Below are 18,948 nucleotides of genomic sequence, written 5' to 3'. Positions count from 1 at the left end.
GTCAAGTATATTTTGCCACAGACACAGCAAATAAGGTAACAAGATGAGTTGTCAGTACAAATTTGAGGCCATCCCAGTCCCTGTAACTCACGTGAAATACCCGGTTGAAATGATAGACCCTTCACTTTGATTGTTGAGAGCACTCCAACTTTCAAACCATTTTCTTGCTTACACTCACTGAACAAGGGGAAAAGCATTGAATTGTAAACGGATGCATTCGGGACATACTGATTAAGGGGCTAGTTTAGCACAGTGGGCTAAACAGCTGGCTTGTAATGCAGGATAAGGCCAGCAGCGCGGGTTCAGTTCCTGTACCAGCCTCCCCGAACAGGCGGAATGTGGCGACTAGGGGCTTTTCACAGTAACTTTATTTGAAGCCTACTTGTGACAATAAGCGAATTTCATTTCATTTCATTGTGACAATGAGTGATTATTATTATTATTATACAGCACAAGTGGACATGCCCCCACTGTGGCATATGGCTGTCTCAGACAATGGAGGCTGTTTGAAGGCTGTAGCTAAAAGCAGCTATAAAAATAGGCTCAGCATTTCGGAAGCAAAGAGCTGTTTTAATTTGCAAGCTGCCTTTACTATTGACAGCTATGTTTCATTGCCAGGAAAACTGCAGAGGAATAATATCACTGCTGCCACTTCAGCAAAGATCAGCTAACTCAGCACGAACTAAGAGATGTGACTGATACTTTGCTGGTTCAAACTAAATAAATTTACTGAGCCATCAGAAATTAAATAACGTTTTAATTCTCATTCAAAGCAAATCCAATTATGGGTGAACCAAACTGCTGTTTCCAGGAATGTATTTGAATTTGGAAACATGACGAATCAATAATTGGAATCAGAAGGTTGCTGAATTGCTTTGCTTTTAAATGATTACATTACTTAGAGAAAGGGAAATCAGGAACAAAAGAATATAAGAACATAAGAAATCGGAGCTAGTTTGGGTCATTATGTCCTTTGAGCCTGCTCCACCATTCAACAATATCACAGCTGATATTCTACCTCAATTCCACCCTCCCTCACACTATCCCTCTTTCCTTAATATCCCCCAAAAAGAGACGATCTCTGTCTTGAAGAAACTTAACAAGTAAGCATTGATGGCTCTCTGAGGTAGAGAATTTCAAAGGTTCACTACCGTTTGAGTGAAAAATTTCTCCTCACCTCAGTCCTGTATGGAGAACCCCTTATTCCGAGTCTACTGTCATGATATTCAAACACACACATCATGATAGACACACCAACAGACAAATCAGAACACACAACACCACAACCAATCACAGACAAAGACAGGGACAGTATAAAAGGACAAACACGACACCTGGTGGGCAGTAGATCTGGGGACAAGGACAACGACAAGACCTGTTTTAACATCACAGACAGGGAGTCCCCACGTGCAGAGTATCAAGACAAAACTGTAGATAGTAAGTTTGAATAAAACAGCGTTGTACCAAATACAACTGTGTTGGCTCATCTGTGTGTCAGAACGCCCAACACCACATCTACGACCCCCGAGTTCTAGAAACCCCATACAAGGGCAACTATTTCTCGACATCTATCAGTCAAATTCTTATTATTTGAATTAGTTATCGCTCATTCTTTTTAAACTCCAGCGAATATAGGCCTAGTCTTGCCAGCAAAGTTGAAATAAATTGAATAAATGGGGCAGCTGCAGCATGGATACAAAGTTGTTTGAGTGACAGGAGTAATGGTGAACGGCTGTTTCTCAGACTGAAGGAAGGTGTCAAGTGGTGTTTCCCAGCAGTCAGTTTAGGACCACAGCTTTCCTTGATCTATGTTAAGCACCTGGACTTGTAGAGGGCAAAATTTTCAGACACCACAAAGCTTGGAAGTATTGTGACCTGTGAGGACTATAGTAATAGACATCAAGAAGACAAACAGGTGGAATTAGTGGCAGATTAAATTTAATGCATAGAAATGTGAAGTAATACATTTTGGTTGGAAGAACAAGGAGGGGCATTATAAAATAATGGAAGCATTTCTAAAGGGGGTGCAGGAATAGAAAGATCTGGGGAATACGTGCACAAATTGTTGAAGGTGACAGGTCAGCTTGAAAATGCAGTGAAAAAGACATACAGGATCTTGGGTTTTATAAATAGTGACGTAGGGCGTGATCGAGCGGCTGTTAAATCATGCAAGAGGCCACTCGTGGGGATTTTGCGATGCGTCCTCACTGGGTGGGATCCAGATTTACATATTTAAGTTAGCATTAGGCTCACTTAAATCTGTCGGCACCCAAGGCTCTGGAGGCTAGGGAACGAATGCCCGTGCCTGGGAGACCTCGCCATGGCGCCATTTAGCACTGGTCCACATAAACATGGACAGACGTAACAGTACCTAGGTGGGGCTCTCAGGCCATCGGCGGCCCCCGGGTTGTTAGGTTCTGGGCAAGGTGGTACTATGGCACTCCCACTGCCACACGGCCTGTCACCTTGGCACTGCCATCCTGGCACTGGGGCAATTACAGGCTGGCAGGGGCATTGCCAGTGTCAGGCTGGCAGTGCCATGGTGCCCGGGTACCACGCTTCCTGTGCCAGGGATCGGATCCCATGGGTGCCCCGCTGTTATGAGGTGGGACGAGGGGGCGAGCTCAAGGGCCCCCTTAAAAGGTAGGGTGGGACATTGGGAGGGTCCAGAGACCAGGGTGGGGAGTGCAAGGGGGCCGAGAGATCAGGCAGTATTTAAAAATGACGCCCTGATCTCTTCCTGCACTGACAAGTTGAGCTCATCAGTGAGGAAGCTTCAGCGGGGCGTTCCTCACTGAGGCCATACAAAACAGAGTCTCGTTTGATAGTAGGGCCATTCTTGGTGCTACAGGCGCCGAGAAACACCTCGCTAAACAAGCCCAAAATGGGACTGTGTTTATTCTTGTTGAACCACACCAATAGAGTACAAAAGCAAGACGTTATGATGAATCTTTAGAAAAATACAGTACTTGACATCAACTGCAGTGATGTGTCCAATTCCTAACATTTTAGAAATAATATGAAGGATTTAGAGAGGGTACAGAAATGTACGAGAATGATTCCGAGAATGAAGGACTTCAGTTACTTGGATAGATTGGAGAGGTTGGGGCTGTTCTCCTTAGAGAAAATGTTGAAAAGGATTTTTTCTTCTCTTCTTTTTAAATTTAAAGTACCCAATTCTTTTTTTCCAATTAAGGGGCAATTTTTAGTGTGGCCAATCCACCTACACTGCACATCTTTTTGGGTTGTGAGGGTGAGACCCACGCAGACATGGTGACAATGTGCAAACTCCACACGGACAGTGACCCGGGGCCGGGATCGAACCTGGGTCCTCGGCGCCGTGAGGCAGCAGTGCTAACCATTGGGCCACCGCACCGACTCCGAAAAGGAATTTGATGGCGATGTTAAAAATCAAGGGGTCCAGGTAGAGAGGATAGAGAGAAACCGTTTTCAATGGTGGGAGCATTGAGAACCAGAGGACATTGATTTGAGGTGGTTTGCGGAAAAGTGTTTTGATAAAGTGGGTGGTTAGGATCTTGAATGTACTATGTAAAATGTGGTGAAGGCTGACCCACTTGTGGCTTTCAAATAAGAATATATAAGCACCCAAAGAGGAATAAATTGTAGGGGAAAGAGCAAAGCAGTGGGACTGGCTGATTTGCTCTGGCAGAGAGCTAACACAGAGAATTGGACCAAATGGCCTCCTTCTGTTCTATCACCATTCAACGTAGAAACATGTGAACATATGAAATTGGAGCAAAAATAGGCTATTCAGCCCCTTAGGGTTTCTGTGTCATTCAGGAAGAACAAGGCTGATCTATTTGTATGGTACTGAATTTGTAGTCAGTGGTGAAGCAGCAGCAACCCCCAGTGACTACACGAAAACATGCACACTGGCTTACTTTGTTGGTTGCAGTGAGAATTGCAAAATGTGGAATGGTCCATCAATGGAAGAAACAGCGAGGCCTTGCAGCAAAATTTTCCCCCTTTTCCTCTCCCAAATCCTTAAAATGATGCTGTCTCCCAAATTTGTTTCCATCTTTCTCAGTATCCCCTTTTTAAATCTGCCCCTGTACAGTACAAGAAATCATATCATAGAATTTACAGTGCAGAAGGAGGCCATTCGACCCATCGAGTCTGCACCGGCTCTTGGAAAGAGCACGCTCCCCAAGGTCAACACCTCCACCCTATCCCTTTAACCCAGTAACCCCACCCAATACTCAGGGCAATTTTGGACACTAAGGGCAATTTATCACGGCCAATCCACCTAACCTGCACATCTTTGGACTGTGGGAGGAAACCGGAGCACCCGGAGGAAACCCACGCACACACGGGGAGGATGTGCAGACTCCGCACAGACAGTGACCCAAGCCGGAATCGAACCTGGGACCCTGGAGCTGTGAAGCAATTGTGCTATCCACAATGCTGCCGTGCTGTCACAAATTCATCCTATGTACCTGTGACTAGGGTAAACGTTCCCTCCTCCTCATTCTCGATCTGTCTGCATACTTTGGCACAGTTGATCACACAATCATCCTTCAATGGCTCTCCACTGTCATCCAGCTGGATTGGACTGCTGTCACCTCCTCCCTTTCTGATCTATCTCATCGCAGCCGGTGAATCATTTGAAATGACTTTTCTTCCTGCCCCTGCACTGGTGTGTCCCAAGGATCTCTCCTTGGCCCCCCTCCTATTTCACATCTACCTGCTGCCTCTCGGTGATCCACTGATTTAGTTTTCACATGTCTGCTGATGACATTCAGCTTTATCTCACTGCCACCTCTCTCAACTCCTCCAGTTTTGCAAAACCATCACACTGCTTAACCAACATCTAGTACTGGCCAAGGAGAGATTTTCTCCAATTAAATATTGGGAATACTGAAGCTATCATTTATGGTTCCCGCTCCAAACTCTGTTCCCTTGCTACTGACTCCACATCTCTCTCTCTCCTTGGCAACAGTCTGAGATTACACCAGACGGTTTGTAACTATGGTGTCATATTTGACTCTCAAGATAAAGTTCTGACCTCTGTAACCTTGAGGTCATTCAAAACTCTGCTGCCCATGACTTAACTTAGACAAAGTTGCATTTCCCTGTCTTGCCTGTGCTTGCTAACTTACAATGGTGAAACCCACGCAAACACATGGAGAATGTGCAAACTCCACACAGACAGTAATCCAGAGCTGGGATCGAACCTGGGACCTCAGCACCGTGAGGCAGCAGTGCTAACCACTGCATCACCGTGCTGCCCCAAGGGATTCTCCATTTCTGAGACTAAGTATTGATGCCAACACAGAATTTGTGGACTTTCATGACAAGCTACAGCCGCAAATACACATTACAATCTCCACACACGCTCATCTCAGCCAACAAGATGGCACTGATTGTGCTAGAGCGCATCCACACAGCTTGTGGGTCAGCTGGGGCCAAAGGGTACCTGGGATGGCCTGGGGGTCATCTATACGACCCATGTTTACGGTGGACTGTTAGCGGCATGTGCAGCTGCATGGCTACCTTGCCAACTGCGGCAATAGTGTTCCATGCCAGTCCACTCCCCCCAGACCTGGTAGAAGCCCCCGACGAGTGGCACAACTGTCAGCAAATTATGGCCATGTTAGACACTTTCTGTACCCCCTCTCACTCCCTTTGTAGCCATGATGCCGGTTTCACGATTTTTAAAAGCACACTTGAACCGCGCCATCGGGAACTCGGCCCATCAGAGGCAGAGCATCGCGGAGGCCCCTGAGAACACCAGGTCAGGCCCGCTAATGATATGCAAATGGTGCCTACTGTACCTGCATTCCGGACTGCATTGACACCACTGTCGAGGTGACGGAGAATAGCGATTTGGCATCAAAACGGCGCCTGCCTCGATTTTAGCGTCGGAATCTATTCTCCGCGAAACCGCATTTCCCAATTTCAGCATCATCCAACGGAGAATCCCGCCCTGTATGTTTTCAAGAAGGAGTTGATATAGCTCTTGGGGCTAAAAGGATCAAAGGATATTGGGGGAAAGCGGTAATAGGTGACTGAGTTGGATGATCAGCCATGATCATAATGAATTGTAGAGCAGACTTGAAGGGATGAATGGCCTCCTCCTGCTCCTATTTTCTATGTTTCTATAATAATCCAATCCCCTTTTAAATGCCTTGACTGAGTTTATCTCCACCATACTCTCAGGCAATGCATTCCAAACCCGAACTGCTTGTCACCTGAAAAAAGCTTTTCCTCATGTCTCCATTGGTTCCTTTGTCAATTACCTTGAATTTGTGCCCTCATGTTCTTGATCTTTTTACCAATGGGAACAGTTTTCCCTATCTTCTCTTTCCAGACCCCTCATGATATTGTATACCTCTATCAAATCTCATGACCCATATTTAAACAAACAATCAGAATAAAGGTTAAATAAGATGCCCTTGCAAGTAATCAGCCATAAGAAGACATCATGTGAAATAGGAGGATTTACCTTGAATATCTGACCCTTTCTAACAATTGAATAAGTGATTGGTGCAAGGGGCTACAGCCTTTATTAATATTTGAACTTTACTCAAGGTCAATGTAACTTCTGTTTAATTCCCCTCAAATACAGTCAGGGGGAGCTAGAACAAAGGACACATTTCTGAGCGGTGAGCCCTGCTTAACCTCCAGATGAAGGATTGAAATCAAACAGAATTATTACCTTCTTCTTAAATAGATTATCATTTCCCAGATATAATAAGGGTCCAGGTGAAACACCTCACTAAATGTTCTCTCACCATTACAGAACTGGAATGGGAGTTTGCGAGTCTTTGATGCAGAAGGTTAAATGAGGCTATTAATGTTTTCAGCACACATACATTTATTAAAATAAGAAAGCATGCAATTGTGGTGGTTATACAAAACGTATAAATTAGATGAATTCTGAAAAGTAAAGACAGTTAGCTCTTATTTCTCTAAGAGAATCCTAGGTTTAAACTTTACTTGTTCCAGATATGGCATTTTAAAAAGGTGTAAGGTTATCCATCAATTATTAAAGTGATACTACCTTAATCCCCAAGCATGTGAGATTTGCATAGTTTCAGAACAGGTCTGAAGTCAATCTATGGGATTCTACCAAATCTGTTGATGGACAGCTACTTGGAAGATATTCATTTGTTCAATGATAGACCACCCCTAATTAGTCTCCTACATTTGGTGAAAGGACCAAATTCGACCCGCGGACTTCTGGGAAGTGGAGTGCAGGGGTTGCCGGTAGGTGAGTATTTAGGTTTAAAAGAACTTACCTTGCAGGCGAAATCAGTTGGAGTTTCAGCGGGAGCGGAGTGCAGAGGCTGCTGGTGGGTGAGTACTGAAGTTTAAACTAACTTACCTTGCAGGGGCATCTCTTGGAGTTTCAGCGGGAGCGGAGCGCAGAGGCAGCTGGTGGGTGAGTATTGCAGTTTAAATTAACTTCCCTTACAGGAGCATCGGAGCGGAGTGCGGGGGCTGCGGCTGGGTGAGTATTTAAGTAAACACTTACCTGGTCCCGTTTCTGTCCCTCTTTGCTGTTGTTTTTTTTTTTTTTTTAATTTTTAAGGCGGGAACAGGAAGTTCGACCCGCGGACTTCTGGGAAGTCCCTCACCAATAAATTCTGGTGGAGAGGAAACCCGAGACACTACACGTGTAGTGTCTCCCACCCGCCCTCCTCCTCTAACCTAATAATAAAACCCATTGGTGTGAGGTAAGTACCATATTGTATTATTATTATTATTTTATTTTTATTTTTTTAAATTTAGTTGTGAGCCAGATCTTGGTAGAAAGTTAGAGGGATGGCAGGGAAGGGAGTGCAATGTTCCTCCTGCAGGATGTTTGAGGTGAGGGATGCCGTTAGTGTCCCTGCTGATTTTACCTGCAGGAAGTGCTGCCATCTCCAGCTCCTCCAAGACCGAGTTAGGGAACTGGAGCTGGAGTTGGAAGAACTTCGGATCATTCGGGAGGCAGAGGGGGTCATAGATAGCAGCTTTAGGGAATTAGTTACACCAAAGATTGGAGATAGATGGGTAACTGTAAGAGGGACTGGGAAGAAGCAGTCAGTGCAGGGATCCCCTGCGGTCGTTCCCCTGAGAAACAAGTATACCGCTTTGGATACTTGTGGGGGGGGGACTTACCAGGGGTAAGCCATGGGGTACAGGCATCTGGCACGGAGTCTGTCCCTGTTGCTCAGAAGGGAAGGGGGGAGAGGAGCAGAGCATTAGTAATTGGGGACTCAATAGTCAGGGGCACAGATAGGAGATTTTGTGGGAGCGTGAGAGACTCACGTTTGGTATGTTGCCTCCCAGGTGCAAGGGTACGTGATGTCTCGGATCATGTTTTCCAGGTCCTTAAGGGGGAGGCGGAGCAGCCGCAAGTTGTGGTCCACATTGGCACTAACTACATAGGTAGGAAAGGGGACAAGGATGTCAGGCAGGCTTTCAGGGAGCTAGGATGGAAGCTCAGAACTAGAACAAACAGAGTTGTTATCTCTGGGTTGTTGCCCGTGCCACGTGATAGTGAGATGAGGAATAGGGAGAGAGCAATTAAACACGTGGCTACAGGGATGGTGCAGGCAGGAGGGATTCAGATTTCTGGATAACTGGGGCTTTTTCTGGGGAAGGTGGGACCTCTACAGACAGGATGGTCTACATCTGAACCTGAGGAGCACAAATATCCTGGGGGGGGGGATTTGTTAGTGCTCTTTGGGGGGGTTTAAACTAATGCAGCAGGGGCATGGGAACCTGGATTGTAGTTTTAGGGTACGGGAGAATGAGAGTATAGAGGTCAGGAGCACAGATTTGACGTCGCAGGAGGGGTCCAGTGTTCAGGTAGGTGGTTTGAAGTGTGTCTACTTCAATGCCAGGAGTATACGAAATAAGGTAGGGGAACTGGCAGCATGGGTTGGTACCTGGGACTTCGATGTTGTGGCCATTTCGGAGACATGGATAGAGCAGGGACAGGAATGGATGTTGCAGGTTCCGGGGTTTAGGTGTTTTAGTAAGCTCAGAGAAGGAGGCAAAAGAGGGGGAGGTGTGGCGCTGCTAGTCAAGAGCAGTATTACGGTGGCGGAGAGGATGCTAGATGGGGACTCTTCTTCCGAGGTAGTATGGGCTGAGGTTAGAAACAGGAAAGGAGAGGTCACCCTGTTGGGAGTTTTCTATAGGCCTCCAAATAGTTCTAGGGATGTAGAGGAAAGGATGGCGAGGATGATCCTGGATAAGAGCGAAAGTAACAGAGTAGTTATTATGGGATACTTTAACTTTCCAAATATTGACTGGAAAAGATATAGTTCGAGTACACTAGATGGGTTGTTTTTTGTACAGTGTGTGCAGGAGGGTTTCCTGACACAATATGTTGACAGGCCAACAAGAGGCGAGGCCACGTTGGATTTGGTTTTGGGTAATGAACCAGGCCAGGTGTTGGAATTGGAGGTAGGAGAGCACTTTGGGGACAGTGACCACAATTCGGTGACGTTTACGTTAATGATGGAAAGGGATAAGTATACACTGCAGGGCAAGAATTATAGCTGGGGGAAGGGCAATTATGATGCCATTAGACATGACTTGGGGGGGATAGGTTGGAGAAGTAGGCTGCAAGTGTTGGGCACACTGGATAAGTGGAGCTTGTTCAAGGATCAGCTACTGCGTGTTCTTGATAAGTATGTACCGGTCAGGCAGGGAGGAAGGCGTAGAGCAAGGGAACCGTGGTTTACCAAAGAAGTGGAATCTCTTGTTAAGAGGAAGAAGGAGGCCTATGTGAAGATGAGGTGTGAAGTTTCAGTTGGGGCGATGGATAGTTACAAGGTAGCGAGGAAGGATCTAAAGAGAGAGATAAGACGAGCAAGGAGGGGACATGAGAAGTATTTGGCAGGTAGGATCAAGGAAAACCCAAAAGCTTTCTATAGGTATGTCAGGAATAAGCGAATGACTAGGGTAAGAGTAGGACCAGTCAAGGACAGGGATGGGAAGTTGTGTGTGGAGTCTGAAGAGATAGGAGAGATACTAAATGAATATTTTTTGTCAGTATTCATTCAGTAAAAAGATAATGTTGTGGAGGAGAATGCTGAGACCCAGGCTATTAGAATAGATGGCATGGAGGTACGTAGGGAAGAGGTGTTGGCAATTCTGGACAGGCTGAAAATAGATAAGTCCCCGGGGCCTGATGGGATTTATCCTAGGATTCTCTGGGAGGCCAGGGAAGAGATTGCTGTACCTTTGGCTTTGATTTTTATGTCATCATTGGCTACAGGAATAGTGCCAGAGGACTGGAGGATAGCAAATGTGGTCCCTTTGTTCAAAAAGGGGAGCAGAGACAACCCCGGCAACTATAGACTGGTGAGCCTCACGCCTGTAGTGGGTAAAGTCTTGGAGGGGATTATAAGAGACAAGATTTATAATCATCTAGATAGGAATAATATGATCAGGGATAGTCAGCATGGCTTTGTGAAGGGTAGGTCATGCCTCACAAACCTTATTGAGTTCTTTGAGAAGGTGACTGAACAGGTAGACGAGGGTAGAGCAGTTGATGTGGTGTATATGGATTTCAGTAAAGCGTTTGATAAGGTTCCCCACGGTGGGCTATTGCAGAAAATACCGAGGCTGGGGATTGAGGGTGAGTTAGAGATGTGGATCAGAAATTGGCTCGCTGAAAGAAGACAGAGGGTGGTGGTTGATGGGAAATGTTCAGAATGGAGTTCAGTTACAAGTGGCGTACCACAAGGATCTGTTCTGGGGCCGTTGCTGTTTGTCATTTTTATCAATGACCTAGAGGAAGGCGCAGAAGGGTGGGTGAGTAAATTTGCAGACGACACTAAAGTCGGTGGTGTTGTCGATAGTGTGGAAGGATGTAGCAGGTTACAGAGGGACATAGATAAGCTGCAGAGCTGGGCTGAGAGGTGGCAAATGGAGTTTAATGTAGAGAAGTGTGAGGTGATTCACTTTGGAAGGAATAACAGGAATGCGGAATATTTGGCTAATGGTAAAGTTCTTGGCAGTGTGGATGAGCAGAGGGATCTAGGTGTCCATGTACATAGATCCCTGAAAGTTGCCACCCAGGTTGATAGGGTTGTGAAGAAGGCCTATGGAGTGTTGGCCTTTATTGGTAGAGGGATTGAGTTCCGGAGTCAGGAGGTCATGTTGCAGCTGTACAAAACTCTGGTACGGCCGCATTTGGAGTATTGCGTACAGTTCTGGTCACCGCATTATAGGAAGGACGTGGAGGCTTTGGAGCGGGTGCAGAGTAGATTTACCAGGATGTTGCCTGGTATGGAGGGAAAATCTTATGAGGAAAGGCTGATGGACTTGAGGTTGTTTTCGTTGGAGAGAAGAAGGTTAAGAGGAGACTTAATTGAGGCATACAAAATGATCAGGGGGTTAGATAGGGTGGACAGTGAGAGCCTTCTCCCGCGGATGGAAATGGCTGGCACGAGGGGACATAGCTTTAAACTGAGGGGTAATAGATATAGGACAGAGGTCAGAGGTAGGTTCTTTACGCAAAGAGTAGTGAGGCCGTGGAATGCCCTACCTGCAACAGTAGTGAACTCGCCAACATTGAGGGCATTTAAAAGTTTATTGGATAAGCATATGGATGATAATGGCATAGTGTAGGTTAGATGGCTTTTGTTTCGGTGCAACATCGTGGCCGAAGGGCCTGTTCTGCGCTGTATCGTTCTATGTTCTATGTTCTATTATAATGAGATGGCCATTCAGCTTCCAGGAAATGTTATTTTGAATTTCTTCCTGAATACTGGACTTTTGCACAAGATTCATGTGGACAATGTTGCTTCGTCAAGGGGAAGTGCCCAGCAAGATAATAAGACTTGACGCTTGGCATTCTTTTACCTGATTGCAGTTTTAATTATTGGGGTAACATTGTACATGCTAAGGTAATGGTAAGAATCATAGAATGCCATTTTTTAGGTGTTTGCATTTCTTAATCAGTAAATTCACATTGTTGTTGAAAGAGTTAGCTTTGCTGTTTGCATGCCAATTTTGGCTCCTGTTAAAATATGTTTCAGTATGAGTTTACCCCAGGGGAACATTTAACCTAATACTCTTGCATTGATTCCATATTATTGGCCCCTATCCTTCACAATAACCATCAAGCCTCTATGAGAAGGAAAAGTAATTTTGGGCAGAAAAGAGCTTTGTGTGGTGGATCCATATTGGCTCCAGTCTAACATTTTGGTCAGCTAAAAAATACTTCGGACAGAGGCAAGCTTTTCAAAGATCAATACTGAATTTGGCTTAATACTTTGGCTAAGAAGAGCACAGTAGAACAGATTAAATAAAAACAGAAAATACTGGAAAAATGCAGCTGGTCTGGCAGCATCTGTGGACAGAGAAACAGAGTTAACCTTTTGAGTCTGTATGATTCCTATTCAGTGCTGAAGATGTTGCCACCTCCAGCTATGGAGATAAGCTTCATCATTTATCTGTCCAACCTAAGGCCAGTAGACCATTCTGAGGAAACTGCTGTGCACCAGCCATGGAGATAAGCTCACCCCATGTCCCCCAACTATTCGTTCAATCCAGCATCGATAAACCGTACTCTTCACCTGTTACAGATTGCGTATCTTTCCTGCCTCTTTAGCTTGTGCATCATATAATTACTGTGGATTTTTAAAACTGTTTTAAAATCACTTATGACTATGACTTCCTTTTTGGGTAATCTATGACCCCCCAAACCAAATCTTGCACTGATAGTATTACTCGTGTTCCCACATTGATCATCAGGGTGAAGTGGAGGGCTGCAATTCTGGGTCAATATTCCAATTGCTACCTCTTCTGGGGTGTCAGCTGTAGCAAGGTTGACTTATTATCTCAACGTTGCCACCCGCTCCCTCTTGTAGTTTTGTTTTGAGGACATTTATATGTTGTTTTATTTAATCAAGACTTATATTTATAATTTACTTGCTGTGTTCTATTTGAGTTTCTTCGATGCATTAGCCTGTAATCATTTTGAACTGTTCAAAATAACTTTATTGACACAAAACATTTTAATGTTACAATAGTTTAAAAAGCATAGCAATATCTAACTAACACAAATTGTATTAAAGGTCTTGTACTAAGTAACTGAAGTTGATATTGTTCAGCAATAATTCTCTCCATTAATCTTTGCTGCTACAAGAAAACATGCTTCTTTCACTTTCATCTGCACTGTTACATTGTTTCATTTTGCCGGTAAGAAACTCAAAGTCCAAATGCATCAGCCGTCAGCAGCCTCCATCCCACCAGCAGCCACTGCAACCAGGGCTTCCTCAAGGGGACCACAAAGCTTGGCTCCCATGGCATCCATATTGAGATCCTCCTCTCATTGACTTCTAATGTAATCTTGTCTGTGGTGTGGAGGGGGCAGTCCTTTCTGCAGGGCAAAGTTGTGTATTGTCAAATAAGTCATGACAATTCAACTTTTTAACATGAATTTTGTGAAGTGCTCCTGACCTGTCTAGGTACCATGTGAGCATATGACCAGGTGTGCAGATGAGGTTAGTGCAGTTGATGTAGTTTACATGGATTTCAGCAAAGCCTTTGACAAAGTCCCACATGAAAGACTTATAAAGAAGGCAAATGTACATGGGATACAGGGGAACATTATAAGGTGGATTCAAAATTGGCTTAGCTGTAGGAGACATAGGGTGATGATAGATGACTGCATTAGTGACGAGAAGACAGTGTCCAGATCGCCCACATTGTGTCAAACTGCTGCGTCCTCCACAACATCCCGCAGCAGAGGGGTGACGTGCTGAAGGTGGAGGAGGAATGTCAGGTCTCGTCCGAAGAGGAGGATGCGGAGCTGGGCGAAGATGGGCAGGACATGGGGCCCAGGCAGGCCCTGATCGCCTCCAGGTTCACCCATTAATTATGTCATCTCTTTCCCACTCAGATCTCATGACATGCTTACCTAAGTGTAAACCGATTTCCGGTGGCGTTCGCGATCGGAGTGCCCACAGCAAAGAGGCTCCCGCAGGTCCACAAAATTGCGTCTTTTTTCGGGGGGGTTTCCAGGCGGGTCTTTTAAAAAACTAAAGTCCTGCGAAATCGGCCCTGCCTCTCTCGCCCTGCCCAGGCGCCTCCTAAGTGTAAACCAATATCTCAAATTATCTACTCTCCAGGCAATCTCCAGTAATCTGAAAAAAGTTCAATTCGACATCTCTTTGTAAACAAGTAATTGTTAAATCAATCATGACCCTCACCTTTTATGACCTCTTAATTGCAGCAGGGGTGGCATGGTAGTACAGAGGTTAGCACTGTTGCCTCACACCAGCGAGGAGCCGGGTTCGATACCAGCGTCAGGTCACTGTCCATCTCCATGTCTGCATGTGTCTCACCCCCACAACCCAAAAAGATGTGGAAGGTAGGTAGATTGGCCACACTATATTGCACCTTAATTGGGAAAAAAATATTTGTAGCAAGAATGGAAAAGCAAAATATTTTTAAAAGGCATGTAACTTGTAAATATTGACCTTCAGCGGGACTAACGTGAACTCATAGAAGCAACAAAGAATATGCAGGTACAGGAATTAGGAAGGCAAATGGCATGTTGGCCTTTATTACAAGGTCATTGGAGTATAAGACTGAAGAATTTTAAATGTATCATTTTGCAATAAGGAAGAGAGGGCTGTCATGATATGCAAACATGCAACCAGTGAACACTCAGAATAGGACACAACCAATGGGCAGTCAGGACACTCAGAGGTGGCATCACCACAACGGGGCATGACATAAACACTATAAAAGGGATGAGGCACTCACACCCTGCCTCTTTCCACAGACAGAATCTGGAGAGTTAGACAGGGTTGATCAGCAGCATCACACCCCAGCACGTGGCTTAGAACAAGCTGGTACAGTTAGACTGAGTTACTACAGTTAGATTAGCAGAGAGTCGAACTCATTTGAGAACTGTGTTAATAGATCAATAAACACGTTGACCTCATTTCAGAGTCTGGAGCATCCTTTAGTTAAGACTGCATCAAGTAGCAGCCTGTGTTATCCGAAGCAGCATAACACAACATGATACCAGGAGTGACTGTTCAATCTATTTAGTTCAACTCAGCAAGATTCGTGGCAACCAGCTACTGAAAACAGGCACAATGGACAAGATTCAGGCTCCTCATCAGCTCAGGACCACCGGCAATCTTAGTACCAACTGTCGATCATTCAAGCAGAAATTTTAACTATCCGACTTCAATGGTGTGACCGATGCTCGGACGATAGCTCTTCTACTCACCACTGCGGGTGACCATGCGGTAGAGATCTTCAACTCCTTTCACTTTTCCGAAGGACAAAACGAAGTACCAAGCCATCCTGGACAAATTCGACAGCCACTGCGAGGTGGACACCAATGAAATCTTCGAGCGCTACATCTTCAAGCAGAGGATGCAAGGTAAAGACGAATCCTTCAACTCCTATCTAACTAATCTGAGACTGCTAGTGCAATCCTGCAACTTCGGTGATATCACTGACTCCATGATCAGAGACCAAATCGTTTTTGGAGTCCACTCTGATCCTCTGCGAGAGCAATTGTTGAAAATCAAGCACATGACCCTGCCAGTCGCGATTGAAATGTGTACTGTGCATGAGCACTCTAAAAATCGCTATTCACAGTACAAAACGGCAGAAAGTAAAAAACAAGCCTTCCACGAGGTGGAGAGTGTTCAGGCCATCTCCCGGATGCAGCGCCTCCACATTGACGAAAGCGGCCATTTCGCGCGCTCTTCTCTGTGCCCGCCGCATGCGCAATGCGATCGGGAACATGAAGCGGCCGAAAACCGCACTGCGCAAGTGCAGACGTCCGAGAACTGCACCGTATATGCGCAACGAAGCACTGAGCGTCATGACGTGTGCGAACTGCGGCACCGCCCGTTTTTTAAAAAAAACTGCCCTACAAGAGGCAAACGCTGTTTAAACTGTGGGAAACCAAACCACTACGCAGCCCTGTGCAGATCTGCACCACCAGTCAGGAGTCAGCGCTCCCAATTCCGACAGCGGCGCATCAGAAGTGTGCAACACCAAATGCATGACTCTGATCCAGGCAGTGCGACGGATCCAGATGATGATTATCTGGACAACCCTTACCGAGTGGGCATTATTACAAAGTGCAAATACGCCACACCGGACACATCGCGAGTCCAATCAATCCTGGCCGTGGATTCCGAGGACGAATGGCATGCAGTGATCAAGGTCAACCACTGCCCCATCCAGTTCAAACTGGACACAGGTGCCTCCGCCAACCTGATTTCGCAGGTGGACTTCAAGAGAATCAAGAAGCCCCCCACAATCCTTCCAGCTGCCTGCAAACTCCTGGACTACAATGGAACTGCAATCAAGGCACTGGGGTCCTGCCACCTGCAGGTGTCCAGCCGACACACACAAGCAAGCTTACGCTTCGAGATTGTTAAACCAGACAGGGCGTCCCTGCTAGGTGCGCACTCCTGCAAGCAACTGAACCTCATTCAACGGGTCTACACCACAACGCCGTCCCATTCGGATCTTCAGGGCAGCATTGACGACATCCTAACCCAGTACCCAGATGTATTTAGCGGGATGGGCATGCTGCCGTACGTGTACTAGATTCTACTACGGCCTGGTGCCAAGCCAGTGGTCCACGCACCATGACGATTCCCTGCTCCACTGAGAGAAGGCCTGAAGGCAGAGCTCACGAGTCTACAACAAAAAGGCTTCATCTCCAAGGTCACTGAACCAACCGACTGGGTCAGCTCGATGGTGTGCGTAAAGCGGGACCTACGCATCTGCATTGATCCCAAGGATCTAAACAAAACATTATGCGGGACCATTACCCAATCCCAAAGAGGGAAGAAATCACGAGTGAGATGGCACACCCGCGCTTCTTCACAAAATTGGATGCATCCCAAGGATTTTGGCAAATCCAACTTGAAGAATCCAGCAGAAGGCTCTGCACCTTCAACACGCCTTTTGGCAGATGCTGCTACAACCAAATGCCATTTGGTATCCAGGGGGCAGCACGGTAGCCTTGTGGATAGCACAATTGCTTCACAGCTCCAGGGTCCCAGGTTCGATTCTGGCTTGGGTCACTGTCTGTGCGGAGTCTGCACATCCTCCCCGTGTGTGCGTGGGTTTCCTCCGGGTGCTCCGGTTTCCTCCCACAGTCCAAAGATGTGCGGGTTAGGTGGATTGGCCATGATAAATTGCCCTTCGTGTCCAAAATTGCCCTTAGTGTTGGGTGGGGTTACTGGGTTATGGGGATAGGGTGACGGTGTTGACCTTGGGTAGGGTGCTCTTTCCAAGAGCCGGTGCAGACTCGATGGGCTGAATGGCCTCCTTCTGCTCTGTAAATTCTATGATCATCTCGGCATCAGAGATTTTCCATCGGATAATGGAACAGATAATGGAGGGAATAGAAGAGGGTTCGTGTCTACGTTGACGATGTCATAATCTGGTCCACAACCCCAGAGGAACATGTGTCATGACACAAGAAAGCATTCCGACGCACACATGAACATGGCATCAAGCTAAACAGGTCCAAGTGCTGTTTTCGGACATCCACGCTGAAGTTCCTGGGCGATCAAATTTCGCAACACGGTGTGCGCCCGGACACAGATAAAATTAAAGCTATCGAGGCAATGAAAGTCCCCAAAGACAAGAAGGCAGTACTGCGCTTCCTGGGAATGGTCAATTTCCTTGGCAAGTTCATCCCGAGTTTGGCCACACACCAGGGCCCTACGCAACCTGGTGAAAAAAATCAACTGCCTTTGAGTGGAAGGCGGAGCACCGAACAGAGTGGCTGGAGCTGAAAGCCAAGCTCACCACTGCACCCGTCCTTGCATTCTTTGACTCAGGCCCAGAGACCAAGATATCCACAGATGCGAGTCAGGATGGCATTGGGGCGGTTTTGCTTCAAAGAGACGACACGTCATCCTGGGTACCAATATCATACGCGTCATGGGCAATGACACCCACTGAGACCAGATATGCGCAGATTGAGAAGGAGTGTTTAGGTCTTCTCACCGGCATCCTCAAATTTCATGATTATGTCTATGGCTTGCCAACATTTACTGTTGAGACGGATCATAAGCCTCTGGTCCACATCATCCAAAAGGACCTGAACGACATGATGCCTCGTTTGCAGAGAGTTCTGCTCAATCTCCGGAGGTATGATTTCAATTTGGTGTATACACCTGGCAAGGAGCTCATCATCGCCGATGCATTGTCCCGCTCCATCAACTCACCCAGTGAACCACTGGAGATCATCCAGCACATTGAATTTCAGGTACAACTGTGTGCAAGCACTCTCCCGGCAACAGATGAGAAGATCGTTCTCATCCAAGAAGAGACGGCCAAAGGCCCCCTGTTGCAGCGAGTCATCCACAACCTCAGCAATGGGTGGCAGAAAGGGCAATGCCCTCAATTCTACAACGTCAAGGCTGACCTGATGCTGATTGACGGCATCCTGCTCAAGCTGGACAGGATAGTCATCCCGCTACGTCTCCAGAGCATGGTGCTGCTGGAGATTCATGAGGGACACTTGGGCGTAGAAAAGTGCAGATGCAGGATTGCCTACTGGCCCGGCATGAACCAGGACATCACGGACATGGTCCTGAACTGTGAAACCTGTCAGAGGTTCCAACCAGCGCAGAGCAAGGAGACGCTCCAACCACATAACCTAGAGACCTCTCCGTGGTCCAAGGTTGGCATTGACCTATTCCACGCGACTGGTCACGACTATATCTTAATCATTGATTACTTTTTGAACTATCCTGAGGTGCTGAAGCTGCCAGACCTCACCTCACGGACCGTCATCAAAGCATGTAAAGAGACATTCTCACGGCATGGCATCCTGAACACCGTCATGAGCGACAATGGCCTGTGCTTCCACAGTCAAGAATGGTCCACGTTTGCCAAGAGCTACAATTTCAGACATGTTACCTCCAGTCCGCACTATCCACAGTCCAATGGCAAAGTCGAAAAAGGGGTGCA

This window comes from Scyliorhinus torazame, chromosome 4 (assembly GCF_047496885.1).
Source record: "Scyliorhinus torazame isolate Kashiwa2021f chromosome 4, sScyTor2.1, whole genome shotgun sequence".
In the NCBI taxonomy this organism is placed as follows: Eukaryota; Metazoa; Chordata; class Chondrichthyes; order Carcharhiniformes; family Scyliorhinidae; genus Scyliorhinus; species Scyliorhinus torazame.
This window is presented reverse-complemented; position numbering follows the sequence as displayed.